Source organism: Cyanistes caeruleus, chromosome Z, assembly GCF_971803275.1.
Source record: "Cyanistes caeruleus chromosome Z, bCyaCae1.hap1.1, whole genome shotgun sequence".
NCBI lineage: Eukaryota > Metazoa > Chordata > Aves > Passeriformes > Paridae > Cyanistes > Cyanistes caeruleus.
In genome coordinates, this window is record NC_141732.1 from 18628346 (window position 1) to 18650002 (window position 21657).

At 39.4% G+C, this 21657-nt stretch overlaps 1 protein-coding gene across 5 annotated transcripts in view; it reads right to left on the minus strand.

The window, feature by feature from the left end:
* Positions 1–21657, minus strand: part of ARB2A (ARB2 cotranscriptional regulator A) — a 258055-nt gene that overhangs the window by 4001 nt on the left and 232397 nt on the right. Inside the window, exons 11-12 of one of the 5 annotated variants that reach the window (XR_015280929.1) lie at positions 7498–7613; positions 7128–7259 (exon numbers count right to left, since the gene is read on the minus strand). The exons of the other annotated variants lie outside the window; for them this stretch is intronic. The gene's annotated coding sequence lies outside the window, so the exon portion shown is untranslated. The remainder of the gene's footprint in view (positions 1–7127; positions 7260–7497; positions 7614–21657) is intronic. 5 annotated transcript variants of the gene reach the window in all.

The window sequence follows — 21657 nt, forward strand, 5'->3', positions numbered from 1 at the left end:
GTCCCTGAGGTTATGGCGTGGCTCAGTATACTATGACTGCCCACCACCACCATGGACACAAAAGTCATCTACCAAAGCTGATTTTACAGAGGGATAGACTATCCTAACACACTGTAAGGAAACTTCTGCACAGAGGTTTCACCTCCTTTTCACATGCCTGGATCTCAGCTTTGAGTTCTGAAGGCAAAACATCTTTCCATGTGGCTTTCTGGTTCCTACACAGACATCTCCCACACAAACACATCTTTCTCACTTCTGCCTGTCTGCACTCTCTGTCTTGATTGTAACAGTCCTCATTAATATCCACTGGATTAAGATGAAAATAATACATTGCTTTTTTTCCCCCTTCCTTCCTTTTTCATCAATAACTTCCTCTGCGAAAGGGTCATCCAGAAACAAAAAATTACAAAACAACAAAAAAACAACAATGACAAAACAAAAAAAGTAAGTTTCTGAAGCTTCCCTGTGTCTTTCTTCATCCTGCCTTCTCCCATTTACTTTCCTCCTGTCCTCAAGAGAGATCATGCTCACATTCACTAGTGTTACTGAAATTGATTAACCTACAGCTTTCCTGTGGCAACTCCTCTCAACCCACTCTTCTCAAAAAACAATTCAAGCTTTGAGTCTAGAGGGACTCAATGATTCAGCAGTCTAAAGCAATTTTAACACTCCCTATTTTCCCCTTCCTAGTAACAATCTTACTGGCAGATGAACAATTTCCCTGGTGATAAAATCACTACAATGGATACTTAGTTTCCAGGATTATGATGATTCTTTGCTTGATTAATACTGCAATAAGAAAAGCTTGCTAAGTATCTACCTTGGCCCTTTACAGTCATTTTTAAAGGTCAAATTTTGCCCTTATGTATTCACATTCAACTACTACTAAAGGGAGAGCTCTAAAAATTTAACACTGCACACGCTGTGCATTTATGATTTATATACCAAAGGCTTGGAAAATTCAACTGAAGCAAGTGGAATTGTGTCCTAAGGGTGACAACAGATTTTGGCCATAAGATTTTTGCCAGAGAAAAAATACCATTGATGACTTTAATCTCAATTGTGTATTTAATAATACTCAGATCTAAATTAAATGCATGAACAGCCATCTATTTCTTGATAGAAAGAATAATTTTTAAGAGACAGACAATAAGAAGCAGTTGTTCTAAAGACAAGGTCCTTTGAGATATATATTCTTAGTGCTCACTAATTTCAACAGCCGTGATGATAAACCACGATTCAATATATTGCATTAACCGATGGGCTGTTGCACAGCGTGTAGTGATTTCAGATATTAATTCTTTGAGAAATCTTAGGAGCATGCTGCATGGAAAAGATATAAAAAACTTGTTAAGTGTGGGAAACAGCTAGAATACTCTAAAATATGCAAAGGCTACAATTGCAGAACAAAAAAATATAAATCCCTCCTAGTCCCAGTCCCACAGAGATAAATGACAGAAATGTCAAAAAGCAAACCAGCCTCCCACTTGTCAGCATGGAGAGATGTAGAGATAAATGAATATATATTTTATCGTGTGCATAACATCATTGGAAAGGAGCTCCAAAGAAATGGAAGAACCAATAATGAGTGAGGTGAAACAAGTAATGACAGTAAAACAGTGAACAAGTTCCAGAGTCAATTTACCAAGCACCACAAAGAGACATATAATAAGAAATAATGAAGACTTGCCGGTACAGTTGTTGATACAAAAAACCAGGTAAGGGAATACTTTTAAAAATTTAATATGCAAATCATCAGGTCTGGATGACATGCATATGTGGGTCTTCAGGGAATCAGTTAATGAACTTGCTGGACTACTGGCAATTATTTCTGAGAATTCATGTACAATCAGGTAGGCACCAGAGGACTGGAGTGGGGATGAGAAGAAAAAAAAAATTAATTCGAGAAAAGAAGGATTAATTGAAACTAACTACCACACATAAAATTCATGTCTGAATACCAGTAAAGAAAGAGATCAACATTATGAAAAATCAAAAGCACCTCTAGGATAACAGTAGACACAATAAGCTCAAATTTGATAAGAGCAGATAAAACCCAGACTTTACTGAATAACAAAAATCAGCAGGTGAGAGACTTACCCACTGCTGTGCTTTCCACATAAGTCAGCCTGGCAACCTTAGGGCAGTGGAAGTCAATGTAATCACTTAAAATGGATTATGACCTTCACTACTCTAATGTACTGTGGTGACTCCTACATCTCACTTGCAAATCAGTTGCTTCATGCCAGTCAAGGGGCACTCAAACACTTGAGATCTACAGTAATGCAGCTCCCAAATGTGTGCTGCCATGCCCTGGATGGCTCTAGCTGCCAGCAGCATGTCCACCAGCAGCTGCAGTACACATTGCAGCTGCACAGGGTCCAGACTCAGCATCTCATCTCTCATCTCATCTCATATCTCATCTCATCTCATCTCATCTCATCTCATCTCATCCTGTCCCATCCCATCCCATCCTGTCCCATCTCACAGATGCAGAGTTATGCTTTGTACATTATCTCAGACTCTAGGAAATGGATGCTGGCACACTTTTGGAGAAGTTGCTAAAGCATTTGAGAAGACAAATAACAAGTAATAATATGGGGTTGAAAGTATACCTATGATGTTCCAGAGGAAATGGTATTTGCGCTCAAGTCTATTAAATGTGGTTATTAGTCATCTGAAAGAATACTGGGAATATAGATGCTGAATATAGGAATAGCATATTGAATAGGAGATAGTACAAACATAAGAAGGAACAAAGAAATAATAATTAAAAGGGCAGCCTAAATGAGTAGGAAAAATAGGGATGAGGAAAAGCAAAGATTGAAACTGGGAATGGTGCTTGCAGTGGGTCATGCAATATGTCTGTGTGAATTATCCTGTTGGCCATTTGCAAACACGCATGCAAAGACTTTCAATGTCTTCCCTTTCCACTTCCACTCAGGAAAAGCAGCTCTTCACCTAGCAAGGCTGACGAACTTCTCCATCTGAAATCAGAGTCTGGAGAGAGAAGAGCTCTGCAATCACCATAATTCACTCTTGCAGAGCGATTACTGGCTGTGCAGGACAAAGGTGCCCTCCTATGGTGCCTGCCCACTGTGCCAGACAAAAGCCTCCTCCCGCGGTGCTCAGAAGATGCACAGCACAATGGTGGCCCCCCGCCGCGTTTACAAGATGTGTGGGACAAAGGTTTCTTGTGCTGCACAGGAGCTGCGAGAGATCTTCATACATGCCTTAGCACTGAAATATTTCTGCTGAGAAAAGTTTCCAGGTTGAAAAGCTTCTCCACAGATACTAGCCACAGGGCTGACCTCGGGTCTGCTTCTCTAAGTGACGGCTCATCTCTAAATAGCGCGGGCTTCAAAATGAATTAAGGGTGTTCCACGCCTTGGGGTTTAGTCCCCATTGGGATGGAGAATTCTGCTGCTCTTCAACAAGGTCTTGCTCAGCAGAAAGTTTGTTCCCTGTGATCACAATCTACACTGAGACCCTGTCATGCTGCAAAATGCCAATGCGAGTAGCTTAGCCATCTTGTCTCTAGACAGTGGCAGAGGTTGCTTTTACATTTATGATTCAAGCTACATATCTAAAAGGCACTCAGTATTATCAGAACTTGATTTAAATGGTTCAGAGATTGAAATATAGACTTCTCTGGGCATTTGCAGGAACAGAAACACTTTAAACATTATTAAACATGAAAAACAACACAATTAATTTCTCCCTTACACATAAACTTAACAGATAAGCCAACTCCATCTGACTGGGTAGACAAGTGTGTCAGAGCTTTCAGAAAGTATTTTTTCTCCTGAAAGATATGAATCAATGGAAATTTCTTTCTTTCTCACATTATCCACACACACATTGAAGAACTTCTATAATTCTTAGTTATTCAGTTCTGCAATTCTGTAACTCTGTAGCAATATAACAATACTGTCCAAATATGCACTAAGGTGTGAATAAAAGAGGCTTCCTGCCTGTCCTGCATCCATCTTTCTGTATGCTAACAAATTACTTCTGTACCACAAAGCTATTTCTGAACAGGAACTTAACTTAGTTCTGTCAGGGAAAATGAGAGCTTCAGGAAAAATTGTGAGTGAGTCCATAAGCTCAAGAACTTTGAGACCAATGACCTTAGAGTTTTTGCACAAGCACTTCTAGATGGTAAGGAAAGGTTAAAAACTTAGGCAGAATTAAGAGATAAACTAAACACCAATTAATGAAATGAAAGCAGTAATTTCTGATGGGATATAAGAAAACCCCAACCCCAAACCGATTCCCAAACTTTGATGTGTTTAGTTTGGCTAAGAAGTAATCGTTTGTGGAGTCATGGACATGATAATAATCTGAAAGTAACTGTGTAGGGAAATGAATTCTTTGGAGAAGCCAAGAGGGAAGAAACAGAACAATTTGAAGAAATGAAATACAGCTTATTAAGTGGGCTTAGGCATACAATAAGCTGGATAAGACTCAATATTCATATAAGAAAAATCATGCCAATGCTGGAAACTAGACTACACATACTAAAGGCATTTTTTACTTAGTTACTATCCACTGTGGCACAAAGAAATTCTTATTTTTGTTGGACATGTATTGTATATAATAATCTTTAGTGGGATGATGAAAACAGAACAACAAGCATCCTATCAACCCAGAAAAAAGATCACCACTGAACTCCCATACTTGCAATTGGCTTTTCTTCCACTTCTTGTTTACAACACACCAACTTCCACAACAAGGAAGTGGTTAAAAAAAGAAAAAAAGAAAAAAAGAAAAAAAAGAAAAAAAGAAAAAAAGAAAATTAGTAAATTCCTCTTTCCCTCTGAGCAGCAAGATGCAAAGATTCACACAAAAGCTCATTGCAAGCAAGGTCTGCAAAACAGGAAAGAGACAGGAGTCTAACACTGCCACCATTATTTTCTACTACTCTTCTTTTAATATTCAGGGCAGTCCCATGAGTACAGGTTATTTGCTTGCTCCTCTACATGTGAACTGGCCAAATACCTGAAACTTGTGAGGTCGCTCTCTCCCAAGCACAGATTACCAAAAGTTAGGTCATTTTCTGTGTCACCAGAGTCAAGCACTTTTCTTTTGAGTATATATTAAAAAAGGTAATAACTGTGTCTGAACAGCACTCTCAGAGGCTGCAATTTCCAATGCAACAATTTTTTGCAGGAGAGCAAGCCATTTCCTTGAAGAAGGGATCCAGTAAAGATGTACGTGATATTATGCAACTGTAGATTCTAAAACTCGTGTTAAAATGCTCTACCATGCAGAGAGAAGTAGGCAGGGTTTGAAATTATATGTATATTGATATATGTGCTCACCTCTCTATTGCTACCTTTAGACCTACCTCCATACAATCTTCATATATCTATCTCCACCTGTATAGTAAGTGTATCAACAACAGTCTGTCTGTCTATCTATCTCTCCATCGATTATTCACATCTGTAACTCCACCCTTACCTGCATGTAAAGACAAGTATAAAAATTCCTCACCTAACAAATGCAAGGTGGGATACTCAGGTTTCATCTTAAAAGATATTTCTGGTCTAAGAACATCCCTATGGAAGGTGCAGAATCTCACCAATGGAAATTGAGAATAGGTTAGACAACTGTCTCTTGGGAATATTATGGGTACAGCTGACCTCACCCTGGGCAATATGGACCAACTAAGTAACTTTATGAGTTTCTTTCTATCCAGCCCTGCCTTTTCTGTGACTTCATTAGCTTTATTTAAGCAACATCTAAAATTGATTGTTTTAGCAAGGTACTTCACAGTAGCTCAGAAAGATTTGAATAATATGCATTAGTGAGATACTTCTGTAAATGCACATGCATTTTTTCTATCATGAATTAGGAAAAAAATATCTCTATAAAACTGCAAGCAAGAGCACAATAAAGTATATAGCATTTGAAAACAAACAATTTTCTGAACCAGGAGAAAGGAAACTTGGCTTTTAAATAAAGTAAGTTTTGACCTGCTCAAAATTTAACACTTCACAAAAGAACTTTCAATTACAAGACATCTTGGGTCAGACCACTGAAAACCAACTGTTCAACCCTCACAGCTTCCACAGGTTATAAACCTGAAAAATACTAATTTATCTGACAGATCTTAACATGCTTCAGCATGATATAAGCCATCACTTCTCCTCACTACTTTGCAAAGACACATCCAACATTGTTTTGTAAGGAAGAAGTCACCATTACCATGCTTTTGCAAACCGAGTGGCTCAGCCAAGACAAGGAATGGACCTGAGCTCTGCTAAGCCCAAACCAGGAGCTCTGTTCATGCAGCAATGTTGCTGATGTTAACAAGCATACAGCTTTTATAAAATATATTTAAACTCATTTAAAACATTCTGCAGCAATTCCTGAAAGTTACTTTAATCTGAAATACTCAAGGGCTGATTTTTAAACCTGAGTTTATTCCAAAATCCCACAGCTTTTTACTGCCTCTGGGTCTGAGACCTGAAGAGTACACACTCTGCTATCTTGTGAGAACACTACTAATGCAAGAAATTCATCAGTGATACCAGGACAAGGGAAACTACCAGCTGCTTAGAAAATAGCTCCTCTTTGTAATGATATTTTATGGTTATTTGTTTCTAAATAGTAATTATGCCATAAAACATCTGGATGTACCAGCAGCATAAGCATAAACTAACACAGTTTTGGCACTTTCCAAAAACACAGCAGCCAATGCAGCACCATGGAAATGGCAATGCGGGCACCAAAGAGCAGCAAGGAAAGGCAGAAGTGCTTTAAAATAACTATTACATGACAGGAGACACCCCATCCACTAAAGATGTAAAAAGGTTCTTAGTCACTAGCAGGATAAGCACATACTGCTTGCCAATTTGTGAAATTTTGAACCCAAGAACAAATTGCACTAAAGCAATTTTAAAATAAAGCAGCAGAATATAATTTTCTCTTCTTTCACAACAGAAGCAGAGCATGAAGACTGGTGTGGATGCTGACATGGGCAGCTGTGGAAGTAAAGAAGGTCTTTTGAGGGACGGGAATGAGCCTGTGTCTAAAGAACAAGCTGTGATGAGAACATGCATGGGGCATGAAACACATCAAACATGTGTTTTTATGATTTTAGCGAGAATCTGAATTCATACCTTGCAGGCCTTTAATGAATACATTTACTCTCCCTTCCCACAGTGGAAAATGTTTATAATCTTCTACATAAATACATCAGCAGTGTTTTTTCCTCCTGAATTTTTTACTTGGATTATAGTGTTCTGCTGTATCTGTGTAGACAAGAGACTACAGTCAACACAAGTCCAGAAGTTTCATAGGTACAATGGTGATACAGATAGGTATCACTAACCCATCTGCTTCATCCTGGGACTACTGACTCCAGTCCAACCCAACTAGCTCAACCCAACCCAACCCAACCCAACCCAACCCAACCCAATCCAACCCAACCCAACTCAACCCAACCCAACCCAACCCAACCCAACCCAACCCAACCCAACCCAACCTAACCTGACTCAACACAGTTCAACTCCTCCAATGTGCCATCGGCATCATTCATCTTCTTTCTAGTCCTGGAGCAGACACAGAAAACACATTTCCCCTTGATTTTTCTTCAGAGGCTAATCCTGTGATGGGTGAAATGAAAAAATCTCAAGATTCCAAGTGCCACCTCTACAATACAAGCTTTGGCCCTGTGGGAAACCTAACTTCATCTGCACCTGGTTCTACCCTTCTGACGGCTGCTCCTGCAGGATGGTGGAAATGGGGTTAGCAAATCATGGCCTAAGATGGGGTTGTTGACCTGCTTCTTGCTTTTGCTGGACACCAACTTCAGGAGCTACCAACTGCTTCAAAGGATTCACCTCCTTACATCAAGAGAGGTGAAATTTAAGAGCCTAAATCCAAGTGAACCTGAAAAATCCCAGCTGAGCCACTCACCACATCCTGAGGTGCCTAAGCTCCACAAACACCTCAACTCCTGAGGTTTAGTTTGCACTAAAAATGGTGTCACTTCTGTACATGCTCAGAAACACATTAGGCTTGACGTGAAAATACTTCCAAGTGTCTCAGGCAGATATAGTGTTTTATTGTCCCCCTCTCCTCCTGGGACATCTCTCCAATGGGAGAATGGGTAGGAAAGGTCTGGGAGGAAAGGATGTGGTCAAGTGGTTTTACTAGTTATATACTGCAGAGAACTCACACCCCAAGGCAAACCTGCTTCCAGACGAAAATGTCTTCAGCAAAACAGGACTCAACAGCAGCTCCTCTGCAGCTGCAAGAGGAGCAGGGAAGCTTGCACACCAAGGTCCTGCCTTCTGCAGCTGCAGAAACTTTCACAGAGCTTTGGTGTGAAGGATGCCCTGCCCTATAATGCTAAGTAGGTGCCCAAGCCATAGGGGTAGGATTGCCCTCTTGTCTCCTTCCTAAGGCTTCATTTCACATGAATCTCTTCCTAATCCTTGCCTGTTTTTCACCCATCTTGGACACCTGTTCCTGCAGAACACCCATGTCTCCAGGAAATACAGTTCTGAATTCCTCCTCTGCAACTTGCTCACCTGACAGCTCTTCTTGAATTCATGCTCAGTGCCTGGCCTTCATCTTGTTCCATCTCCTTCACACACTGATCCCAGCTGTCCTGCTCTTATGGCCCCCCAATTTCTGCCTTTTTCTGACTTTGATTCAACCATTTCAGGAAGACCTCCTCATTGCTAGTGCACCCATCCAATTTCTCCTCACAAACACCTTTGTATTTCAGCTGATGGCATCTTCCTTCTCCACGTTTTCCTCTTTCTTAATAGCAAAAGAGAGTTCCAGGTCTGACTGGCAAGTCAGAAAAGTGCTTGACAAGTATTTTAAAAAGCTGAACACAGGATGCACCTACCACCCAGATGTAGTGGTGAGGGCAGAAAAAGAGGATACATCTGTGAAAATGCAGTTGCCCTACTCTGCAGAATCAGAGAAATGAGATATTTATTTCCCAGGTGAGAATGATGGTTTCATAGGAAATTCAGGGCATTTTCTTAATGACTTAATGGAAAGAAAACATATCTGAGTTTGTAAAATGCCACGGGCCACCAGAACATAAACAACAAATAACAAATGGAATTAAAAAAATCATGTTTGGGGAGTAAATAACAAATGCCCTTAAGTTTGATAAAATTTCAATTATGTCAAGTAAGTAGAAAAAAAATCTGGAAAAAAAAAATAAATTGCATATTTGAGGTGTGACTAACCCTTGCGCACTTGCAGTAAGTAATTTTTGACTAACCCGTACCATATACATTTTTCTTGTTTGCATTACCAACTGCTGCCTACATATGTATACATATTACATCTCCTCAATCCTGTGCATCTAGGACTTACGTGATCCACTTCCAGGTGTCTGCATAGCTGTACTAGTGAGAAAAATGGCGAGAAGATAGTGCTGTTTCACTAGTGAATTTACACCAATATAGTGAGAGTTAACTTTCTTTTATTAGCATGACCTTTGCTGGTTGTTGTTAATGAATATTCTTGAAGGAGCAGGTGACTGAACCGAAATGGTGGGATTTTAGACAATGATCATGGTTGTGGGTCAAGCACAACTGTGCTGCAATCATAAAATTAATAACCTCTACAACAATAGCTTTACATATGGCTGTCTCAGAAGAGTGCCACTTGTGTAACTCACAGCCTTTGGAGACGCTATTTATAATTTATACCCAATTTGAAGTGCAAAGATTTTTCTCTCCCACAAGTCATGGTAATCAATACAGGTCTGCACCTATTACAGCCTGATGAGGTGAAGTGTGTGGCATGGATCAGCTGCACTGGGCAAACAACACAGCTCATAAACATGGCTTTGCAAAAAAGATCTCCAATGGCCATTTCCCACACCTATGCTGTGAGAGCAAATAAAGGAGGAAATAATTTTTTATAGGGGTACCATCCCTGCTTAGTGTTGCAAACTAAATTAATTGCATATTTGCCTCAGCACTACCCAGAAACTTGAGAGATTTTCACACATCACATGGATTTTAGGCCTTTGCACTCTAATTCATAACACATCAAGACTTAATGTGGGATACTATGAAGCCCCTGTATCATGGAAACTGGCAATTTAAGACTAAACACTAATTCACAAAGGCTTTGCAGATGTGAATTACACTAAATTTAACTAAGCTTAATAATATCACACTTCTTGTGACTTAACCTCAGCAATGTCACTAGAGGGACTGTTTGAGATTAATGATCATAAAGCTGCATTTCATTCCCTGCTTAATGCTCCTCCTTGTTACAGCAGACGGCAGCTCTGCCTGGAAATGCTCAGTGCATGTGCCTTGCTTCCTACCTCTTCTGAACAGCACCACCCAAAATCAATCATGGATCATGCTCAGGATGCAAGGGCAGCAAGCCAGTCACGCGGCAAAGAGTTCAAGACAGGCATCAGGTGGGGGAGGCAGTGAAGTGAGGCGCAGGCAGAGCGAAGCCGAAGGCAGCCGTACGGCAGACAGGACGAGCAGGCATGTTGTGTGCTGGCATGCGCTGACCTCTGCCAACAGCTCTCCTGACATCCCTGTCTACGGGAGTCAGACGTGAACATCAGTGTGGGAGGTGGGTCTGCCAACAGTAGGAGGGAGAACTCAAAAGTCTGGGATGAACGTGAAGGGAAATATTAAGTTCATATTAAGGAAAAAAAAATCCATCCCAACCAAATAAATACTTCAGAGCTCTAGATATTCACTGTGAGTTTGCCTGTGTGACTGGTGGAGCCCCATTACTGAGATCTGGCTGGAGAAAGCTCAGCAAGCCCCAGCAGTCGGTGGGATGAGAACAGAGAGGGGTTTCTCTTGGAGAAACTACAGATCATGTTCTGGTTTACAGCCACAGGGAAAATACACCAGGACACAAAACAACTCAAAAATCAGAGTCTTTCTGCTAATCCACTTTTAAACATCCAATTACGGAGTGGTAAGATTTCAAACTATTCCATTTAAATGCTACACTAACTAAATAAGCTTCATTTGGGAGACCATATTTATTTCAAAACAGGGACTTTACTATTACCCTTTTAAAAATAATGCAATAAGTAACACCAAGCTCCAAAGCTGTATCTTCAAGCTGACACAGTCACTTCAATGTTGAAGAAACAATTTATGATTTCCACACCAGCCAGAGGAAAAATAAATCCCCAAACATCCAAAGACAGAAAACAATGAAGCTTAATGCCCTCCTTGGATTTGCAAATTCAATTTTCACTTCAAAATACAATTCTGATCTAATAACTGATCTTTCAATGTGGAGTCTTCCAGCAGAACCAGTGCTGCTGAGACAGACTTTGGAAAAATCAAGAAAAATCCCTTGTGTCATGATAGAGACTTTTTGCCAAGCGTTTAGTAGATCTAAAGAAAACTACTAGTTTGTTCTATACAGAAAGATGGTTAAACCTTGGGAACTGGGAATTGAAACAGAAACTGCCAGGAAAGAACATTTGGAAGTGAAAGAGAGATGAAATATTTAAATGAGTTTCAAAATTTGGTGGTTCAAATTATTTTCTTTTCCTTACATCAAGAACATGTTTTGTTTTTTCATAAAATTGGAACAAAATAAAAAGATGATGTCAAGGTAGTTTCTTTCTGAAGAATCACCAAACTGGAGTTATGTCATCTTGCATTAAATTTATTAGTTATTGCTGGAGTTGGCCTCCAAACACTACATTAAAAAAGCATGAAGAAAATTACTTAAATACATTTGGGGAGTTCTTTTGTTGATGGCCCATGCATATCTCTTAAGACTTATTGCCCTATTTGGGTTTAATTTGTCTAAACCACCATAGGTTGAATTTTATCAAGCAATTTAAAAGCAAACTGTTGACACAATAGGGAAAAGACTTCATCGTAAAAACAAGGATTGAGGCGGGAGCTGAAATTTGTCTAAGTAAGACCAGTATCAATATGCACAAAAGCACAGACACCTGAAGTTTGACAGTCACTGCTCATAAAATCCTGCAAGGAGATAATATGAAAACTATCTCCTGCAGAGGGAAGTTAGAGAGAAGCTCATATATGAATACTTGAGGAAAACTTGTGCTGTGGCTGGAACATTCCCTGTTAGTCTGAGGATAAAGGAAACATTACAACCGCAATATTAAAATAAGAAAACATTTTTGTTTTCACTCTGTTGTGAAAAATTAAAAGTCTGTGAGTGACTAAAAAGCAAAGACCTTGAAGTCAACAACACCCCCATCTGTTTTATCATGTTTTACAGCTCCAGAATGACACACTTCACATCATTGTCTCTGCAGCCATGATTGTTATTTTCCACGGGAACCAAATGAAGTTTCACAGTGTAAATATTCCACATTCTCATGGGTTTCCGAATTGCTTTTCCAGGTCCGCATTCAGACACACTGAAAGCCTACAAGGCTGCCTCTGAGGAAGGACTGCTGAGGGGACAGGACACTGTAAATGTAGGGTTTTCTCTCCTTTGTGAAGCTGGGGAAAGCAGCAGCCAGGCAGCTCAGGAAACTTCATGCCATGCTGAGGTCTGCGCATATTGGCATCTGCCATGGGAGAACGGGTAGGAAAGGTCTGGGAGGAAAGGATGTGGTCAAGAAGATTTACTGCTTTTTTATTGCAAAGAACTCACACCCCAAGGCAAACCTGCTTCCAGGCCAAAATGTCTTCAGCAAAACAGGACTCAACAGCAGCTCCTCTGCAGCTGCAAGAGGAGCAGGGAAGCTTGCACACCAAGGTCCTGCCTTCTGCAGCTGCAGAAACCTTCATGGAGCCTTGGTGTGAAGGACACCCTGCCCCATGCTGCACACTGACAAGGTGCTCCTGCTCCTTCACTGGAAGACAAATGGGGCAAGTAAATCCACTTGTGGTGGAAATGCTTCCCATCTACAACATGGCAATAGGTGGAAGCATCAGGATTTGTCCTATAAGCCTAGGTGCAAGTAAGCTAATAGGAAATAAGTTTGCTACTAGGTCTAAATTAAGCATAACCTCGTCTATCATTAATTTTCATATTTTATGCCCAGGAGGTACTAAGGATGTGCATTGAAGGAATCCTACTGCTCAACTTGCACAATGCTGACTGGGCTGTACGTCTAAAGTGCATGTAAGTACTTAGATTATGTTTCACAACAGAAGAGATTCAGTAAAAACCTCACCAAATCCCACAACAAAACTAATAAAATAAATCTGCAACATACTTAACAAATCAAGTAGTTGCAACAGCTTTGGTATGACCTGAGAAGTGCTGAAATCAAATGTTTCCTTATGACATCCATTACTTAAGGTGGATTTCTGAAATATGAAAAGCAGATTCTTTTTAATTGAGTTTCATATCCCAAATGGATCACAGAGGGATTTTTCTCTAACTTTTGTGTATAACGCAAGTAAGTCCTCTGTAGTTTGGGATCTCAGTAGTTCCCTTTATAAGAGCATGTTTTCAGTTGTTTATAAATTTTGCCAAGCTAAGTATTTGGGATGAAAATTCCCATGCTCTGTCTCTGCCTTAGGCTGATTATTATTATGTTTTTATGTTTCAAGTGAGAGGATTTAGTCACTTCAGGAAATAAGATTGAGGGAAAACATATTTTGGCCCTGCTGGGAGAAATAAAAAATGAAACAAACAAGAAAATAAAAAAAAAAGGTCTTAGAAGAATTTTGCTGAGCAGCTCCTGTGTCTCTATTCTTCGAAGTTTGAAATTTGGAAGGTAAGGTCCCTGTTGTCCTTTTGCAGTTCCCATGAAAGAACAGCCAGCTTTTTGCCTAGTCACAAGCCATTGAAAAAAATCATCTGCATATTCTCAGCATAGATTCCCCATAATCTGGAAGTCTAAGTGGCCAAAGATTCTCCTGAACATTGTGTCTGCCCAGAGTGGACAGGGCTAAGCCAGACTTCTTTTTGCCACTGCTGTTCTAGATGTTGCAGTTTAATGTGGCATCAGGCACAGGAACTAAGTGCAGGCAGCACTCTGTCCTTGGCTCCAAATGCAGACAGATAAAGGGGAGAAGGGGAAGAAAGCAGCCTAATATAAATAGAGAGGAGAACTAGTCCCTGGGAGCAGATAGATGAGTGAATCTGTGAGACTGACTGTGTAAAAAGATCAAAGAGTCATGGCATAAGAACACCAAGGAAGGTGAAGGGAAAACTTCTACAGAAGAAGCAAAGTCCTTGAAAAACAGGGAACTAACAAGAGGTTAGGAGGCAGACCTGAGAGATGGCAGACAGCAAGGATGGGTTAGCAGACATGGAGGGGAGGAGAGGCACAGTGGGACATGACATTCTGAACTAGGTAAGAGCTGACTTATGGGAGGCTTGGTCTCTCCAGGCAAAGACAAAACTGCCAGTGCTTCACTCTCCCTTGGCTGTGGGTCACTGAGAAGGTGACAATCTACTGCAATAATAGTCTCAGCACCTTTACCTCGCTTCACCAAGTCCATGTGTCTGAGCTCAAACTCCATGTCTGACATCTCCACCTCTGCAACTGACCTGCAGCCACAGAACATCACATGATAAAATTGCCTTTCTAAGTCTTATTGTGGTTGAAGAAAATAAATTACACACAGAAAACTGTGTTAGGAGAATATTTGAAGCATGCATGCTGAAGGGACAAATTAAGGACATTCAGTTTAGTCAATGTCAAAATGGTTCAGGCAAAACTGAGGGGGATGGTGCTTACTGGTGCTTCTCTGGCATAGCTTGTGTTGACCTTGCAGAGAGTGTTATGCTGCCCTTGAGGATCACTTGTGCATTTTTCCACCAGATCCCTCTGTTCACCTGCAGCTATTGCCTAGGTGTAGGGAGAACTGGTCCAAACAGATGATGCTTTTGCAAGAAAATGTAAAATAACTTCATTTCAATGCAGTTACAATGAGTGAATGAAGGAGAATGTAAGACAGTTTGGATATAGGAAACTCCTGGAATACATTGTGACATGGATATTGGCTATTACATGGCCAGTGAAATAAATTTTAAGTGTTTGGATAAAAACCCCCAGGTATTTAAAGTAAAAACTAATGGCTATTTTAAAAAGTATCAATAAAGAATTAATCTCATTAAAGGATAAAACCTTTACAGAGCCCCAAGCTCCAAGGAGGATTTTTTGAGCATCCATAGACAGGAGTCTCACTGCAAGCAGCTCACAGCTGAGCTGACTCTCTTATCTTTGCTGGTGGAAAGACATGGCTCATGTGGTTCCTTACATTCAAACTTTCCATGTCACCTAAATTCCCAGTAGCCAAAGAAGAGAAAAGATTCCCCTAATTGTCATTATATTTTTATCTTAATCTTCCTCATGGTAATTGCTATTTTAACCTGAGTGTGTAGCTGCATCATGTAATTTGTGATCACAGTAAAGAATAAGAAGTAATATAGAAATAATGGTTTGTTATGGCAAAATAGATGAGATACACAAGAAGGAAACTGAAAGCCACACAACAGGGCAACTGAAAGCTTTATGTTTCTATTTCATTCTTTCCTGAGATGATGACTAAGAGTAATTTGAAGATATCACAAGTCCCTTGAGGATATCATGAGATCCAAGAAGATCCCCTCCTGCAAACATGTGAGGTGACTTGTTTCATAGCAGTCTGTTATTCTGTTTTCCTACCTGTTCAAAACAAACCTTGTTCAAAGCCAAAATAATTGCTTTGCAAGCCTACCCGCAACGTTTTCTTAGGGTATCCATGGTCGACCAAAAATCTCAGATGCATTAGCATCTAAACTAGGAGAGGAGCTAAGTAACACTGGTAATGGGGCTGAATGTAGCAATTCCAAGGGACATCACATGTTGGCTTGGTCTGGGGATGCACAAGCCCTGTGGTTTTGAAAATCTAGTGGTACAAGAAATGATCTGCAGAGCTGCAGTCACTGCAGGGGACAAATTGCCTTTGAAGGACACAACACAAGTAGGGCATGAAAGTGTGAAGCACAAAATGTTTCTATCTTGCCATCATTTGCTCTAGCATGTGCTTCAGCTGGTCTTTCACTGCAACGTAAATAAATTAAAAATAGGAATGCTTCATTCATTGTTGGAGCTAAGAATGGCTGGTCACTAAAAGAATATTATTCTGTAATGACATCACACGTGTTTGTGATGTGTGAAACATCCCTGAAGTTTGCTTCAGTGGCTTTAGATAAATTACTTTTTCTTTTTTGACATTTGGTTAACAGAACAGTGATAAACATAATGAACAAATGAAAAAACTGTATGAAGAATCATGCAAAAGATCATAAATGGCAGATTTAGTATCAGCAAAGGTAGTTTTAATAAGTATCTTACTGAAAAGAACATTGTAATCCAAATTTTAACTTTGAATGATACATGATGCTAGGACATATATGAGTTACTTATTTTGGAATGACAGCCATGCATGGTTTCTTGTGTCAGCTGCTAGTACATACATTTCTGTGCTAATATGACAGTATTCTTTGAATGAGATAAAAAGGAAGGATGACTGAGCCACAGGCTGCTCTGAAGCAAGCAGAATCTGTTACCTCCTCAATTTAATTGATCAATTTCAAATAGAGGACATCTGCTGAGTCCAGTCAAGTCATAGAAGGCTCCATTTCAAAAGCAGATACCTAATACTCATATGAAATATGTAACAAGCTAGGCAAATTATGAAAGCATTAATATGCCTGAAGAGAAAATCACCTTATAAACATTCATGTTCAGTAGCGTATTTAGGGCAATTACACTGCTCATGCAACATGTTACCATTTCAATAACACTACACAAGTTGCACACTCTTATCCATGTTTTATGGTCCAATATCTTTTACCAGCTATTGTTTGTTGCTCTGTTTACTAGTGCCATATCACAACATCCATCCTGGGCTTGGCAATGACAGATGTTGCTATACATACTCTCAGCAGGATTTTTTGCTTAGCACCACAGGATGCTCTGCCTTGGCTCTTTGCAGAACACAAACTGCTAACGCAAAAATCCCAGTTCTCAGTGGCTCTGAAAAGGCATAATGTTACAGCACCTCCATTTATTCCACCAGACTCTTAACCTGTGCATTTGCCGGTATCTTTTAAATTTCCTGAGACAACAGGGAAGGAAAATGCTGTCTCTTCCAACAGAGCCTATGTGCAGATGCCCTAGCAGTCAGTGCTCCTGTGTGCATCAGCCTCAGTTATTTGGTCAAAACTTTCCAACTATTCGTCAGAGTTTCAGGACAAGAACGCTTCTAATCCCTTTCTCTTGAATGCAAACTGGGCACTAGCACAAACATTTGTTTCTTAAAATAGCAATATCCCATCTGCTTAACTCTCTAAAGTGAGAAACTCAGCAGCTAACCCATTATAGAATGTCAAATGTGTGTAAGACATGAATTAGTTTGTTGAACAACATTTACTGGGCTTTACTGATGCTTTTGGGTTTTTCAAATTCTTCCTCTTCAAAATATCTGCCTCCAAAATTGAAGTGATGTCATTAAGCATAGAAGACTAATTGGCAGGCTTTTCAGGGAGAAGGCAGGTAATAGTGAGTTTTCTTTAAAGGGCTTATGATATATATGATGATTTAAGACCATCTTTACTTAATGTGGATAAAGAATAGGAATAAGAGTGTGAAGACTCTGAAGCCAGAATCAAAAAACCTACTAAAACAATTTAGCTTTTCACTTTTAAAGATAAATACCTGGAAAAAAAAGTGTTTCATTTCATGAAATTGCCAGCTTTTCAATCCACACAGGCCCCCTTACAGCCTCTTAAAAGAAAATAAAGACAGATCATTGTGCAAGCAGCAACATAAATTTCTGCTGTGGCATTTCTGCTAAGAGGAATGTTTGAGTTATGAATTTGTAAAAAGCTTTAACTATGAAATGATGAAAATCTGGCACTTTCACAAAGCCCCATCAACAAAAAAATACAGCACATCACGTAGCAGTGCTTAAAACCACTGCTCTTCCCTTTCCTTAAACATGACGTGGTTCACAAATCTAGGGACCAAATGTCCTATGGATCATTTGAGATTTGTCTCCATCACCTGGAAGCTTGAAGTTATGGGTCATCATACTGCATGATGTGGATATTCCCCTCCAGACTCATCTGTTTTCTTTTACAACATAAAAAAAATAAACCCACCAAAATTCTTGAACAGTTATTATTATTATTATGTCTCAGATTCTTTTAGGAGGACCAGGCCAAAGTCAAATTTGCTGAACCATACCCCAACCAGAATCTACGTGATTTTATAGAAGTAAGCAGCTTAACATGATTTCAGTGTGCCACACTGTCACAAAGGGTCATTGTAAGGGTTAAGGTTGTATGCTGAGCTACCAAAGATTCATGCAGAAATGTACCAACATCCTTCATATAAAGCAAATCAAATTTGAAATTACTGACACGTCACCTTGAGGAGGAATTTGATTTATTATTTGCAAAGTAATCCAGAAAACAGTGAGATACACAGCTATGAGAATTACTGTTATACTGACTTCATGACTTTACCTTAGGTTTTTTTGTTGCTTTTGTGCCTGCCCTAAGTAAAAATAAACAATAAAACTCTTTTGTGCCTTTAAGTTGCATGAAAGTGAAACAAGGCTTCTTAGAAGTGTGTGGCTGCACAAGACTCATTTGCCTTCAATTAATGATACATGTCAGAAAGCACAAAATGGTGTGAAGCCAGCTTTCTTCTTCACAATCATCCCGTACTCAATGGGGAATGTTCCCTAAAGTCACATCAGTTCTATAACCCTCCTTGCTTGCTTCTGGGTGGCAGGACCTGATTCAGTAAGATCAGATATCATGCAAATAGCATGCAAGTTTTCAAATGTCACTCAGTTTAAGTGCATACATAATTTGTAGCATGTTAACTGATCTGTGCTCGTAAATGACAACACTGGTGAACACAAACCAGTCGTTGCATATGCAGTTCTCAGGCACAAATGCACACTAAGCACCTGAAAATCTGCTTCACTTTACCTCAAACACGACTTGGTTTCACAACATAAAGACAATGTAGGATCACCCTCAAAGAAGTCACACACCTGGCCAATAGCACTGCAGCATTTATTCATCTGTACCGTGTTTTAACACACAGTGTCCATGTATGCTGTAGACTGAGTAAAGCAATAAAGGTTTGCTTTTAGCACTGATATTTGCTCTTTGTTGTTACATATAATTCTGTATGTATAAGAACACATATGTTTGCATGTTTATGGCACAACGTAAGAATTCCACGTTTGAGATCAGCTATCCTGGTAAGTAAAAGGCTATGTGTATAAACAAATCTGTTCACCACCTTCAAATATTTTTGTCATGTAATTATATCTCATAAATATCCTCACAGACGTATAAAATATATTCTTAGGAAATTTGCCACTGAATGTTGGTGCTTATATTAAGGAAATGGTGTATTTGTGTACTATGCTCCATACTTACATACATGAAGCATATTTGTATACCTACAGAACTGCCAAATATTTCAGTTCTGTTACTATACAAACATATTGATATTACTGAAAAAAAAATAAAAATCCTTCCACTAACTCTCCTAAGTTGTTTTTTTTTTAAACTGGGTTACCAGGATACCTATAAGAAAATGTGTTTTTATACTGATAAGGTTCATCACACTAGAACTAAGGATATTGTACATCTAGGTAGGCTTGCAGCTAAGAATACCACTTTTATCAATCCAATTAAATCAAGACTTATTCAAACTGTAGCCTTCACTGCTATCTCCATTACCTGCTATCTCCTAGTACCAAACACTCCACATGAACTACTACCTTGATGTACCCTGCCATTTCCCCAAAGCAGCCCATTTTGGGTGTTATCAACTAAACTGTTGAACCAAGTTACCAAATCTTTCCTTTCCCAGATGCCGTACACATGCTAGGATGCGCAACATTCTTGTGTTTTACCACCAAATATGCAGCAGGCACCAGAGATGCCTGGATGGACCTATAAAATGAACAGGAAATTTGTGCAGAAGAAGGCAAAATGAGATTGTGAACTATGGCTTTTTACCATATTCCAATTTTCCTTTTTATCTCTGGCCTTGGTAAACCATTAAAGGAGACAAAATGTGCATTTTTGTACAGATAGACAGCTTTGAAAACATTTGCTTCAAACTTCATCAATAAGATTGAGAAGAAACTCAGATTCTGAAAATGTGAGGATTTTCAAAATGCAATTTCAGTAACTAAAAGAGTAACAAGGGATGTAAGGAGAATTTCAAAATATTAGCATTAACAACTTTCTTTTTTTAGACAGGTTCTGTCTGGCAAATAAAGCCGTTAAGTGATTCCAGCAGCATCAATATTATACACAAAAATGGGATATCATTAATAACAATGAAGAAGAAAAGAATTCTCATGGGAGATATAAAATGCATGCGCAACAAGTTAAACCCTCACTCTCCTAATCCAGTCTGAGCCATTTAATTTCTAGGGTTTTTTAAATATATTAAAAGGTTTGCTTTTTTCCCCCCACAAAAACCTTTTAAGAGGCATTCATAACACTGTCACAAAAGTAGAAAGCTAGCACAGATGACTTTGTCTACTTGCTATTGAAGCGAAGGATAGGCCTGATGCCTAATCTGAAGCTGACCTAATAGATAAAACCCTTGGGGTCTCAAATTTACATTTCATAAGCTTAATATTCTGCCTGATTTATGATTTGCCTTCTTAAACAAAGAAGGATGTACTTAACAACTTTACTTTTGTGTGGTTAACTGTTGATCTGAAAATGGCACATAAAATGCATTTACATCAGCACTGCCTAATAGGCCCATAATGATTCTTTATTATGCTTCAGTGAAAGGCAACTGAGTGACAAGTAACTGATTTTGTAGATCAAATAACTTTCTGCCACCCCCACACAGCTCCCAGCTGCTGCACACTTTATATGCCAATACAAATACAGTTGTAAAGTAGACAAATATATTATAACTATGTTATTAAATGAGACACAACACGGGGTGTTGCAAGTATTTGAGAGCTGTTCAGTGCCGTGACTGGGAATTACAAGCATGCAAAATCACACTCTAAAGGGGCTTCACTTCAAAATTACTGCAACCTTCCCTCTGTTACTTTTTCATATACAATTTTAGAAGTGATTTTGCTCAGATAATACTTTTTTTTTTTTTTTTTTTCCCTGCAGAGGCCTGAAGAAGCCTGGGGCACACTCCCCCTCTATATATAAGAGGTGTTTAAAGCAAAGCATTTCAGTATAAAGACAGACGTGTGGAACTCCTGATCTTGAAAGCTGATGGTGACGACACTATGCACCTGAAAATGCACTCAGCTGAAATGCTGTAAAAGGCTCCCGTGTGCCAAATTTTATTTTTATGTATCACCCTGCAAGTAAATAATGATAAGACATCAGAGCCTGTCTGATAATCTTTGACAACAACCCTAACCCTGTCATCATGGCCATGGGAGAAACCAGCACACACTCAGCTCTGACCCACCGAGCCTTTTATCTGTGTGTGTCTCCATGGACCAAGCAAATAAAGGGCAACCGGTAATTTACACATGAATCAACTTTCTTGTCAGAGCAGGCACCAGAGACATCCCTTTTCTCTACCACAGCGAGGAAAAGCATCCAGGTTTGAGCTTGTCTCTCCAGAAATCATGCAAGCCAAAGAATGATGTATTGGGAAATGGTGTGTTGGCAGAGGTATGCTTTTCTGGACGCCAGATAAAAAATGGCATCCATAAAGAA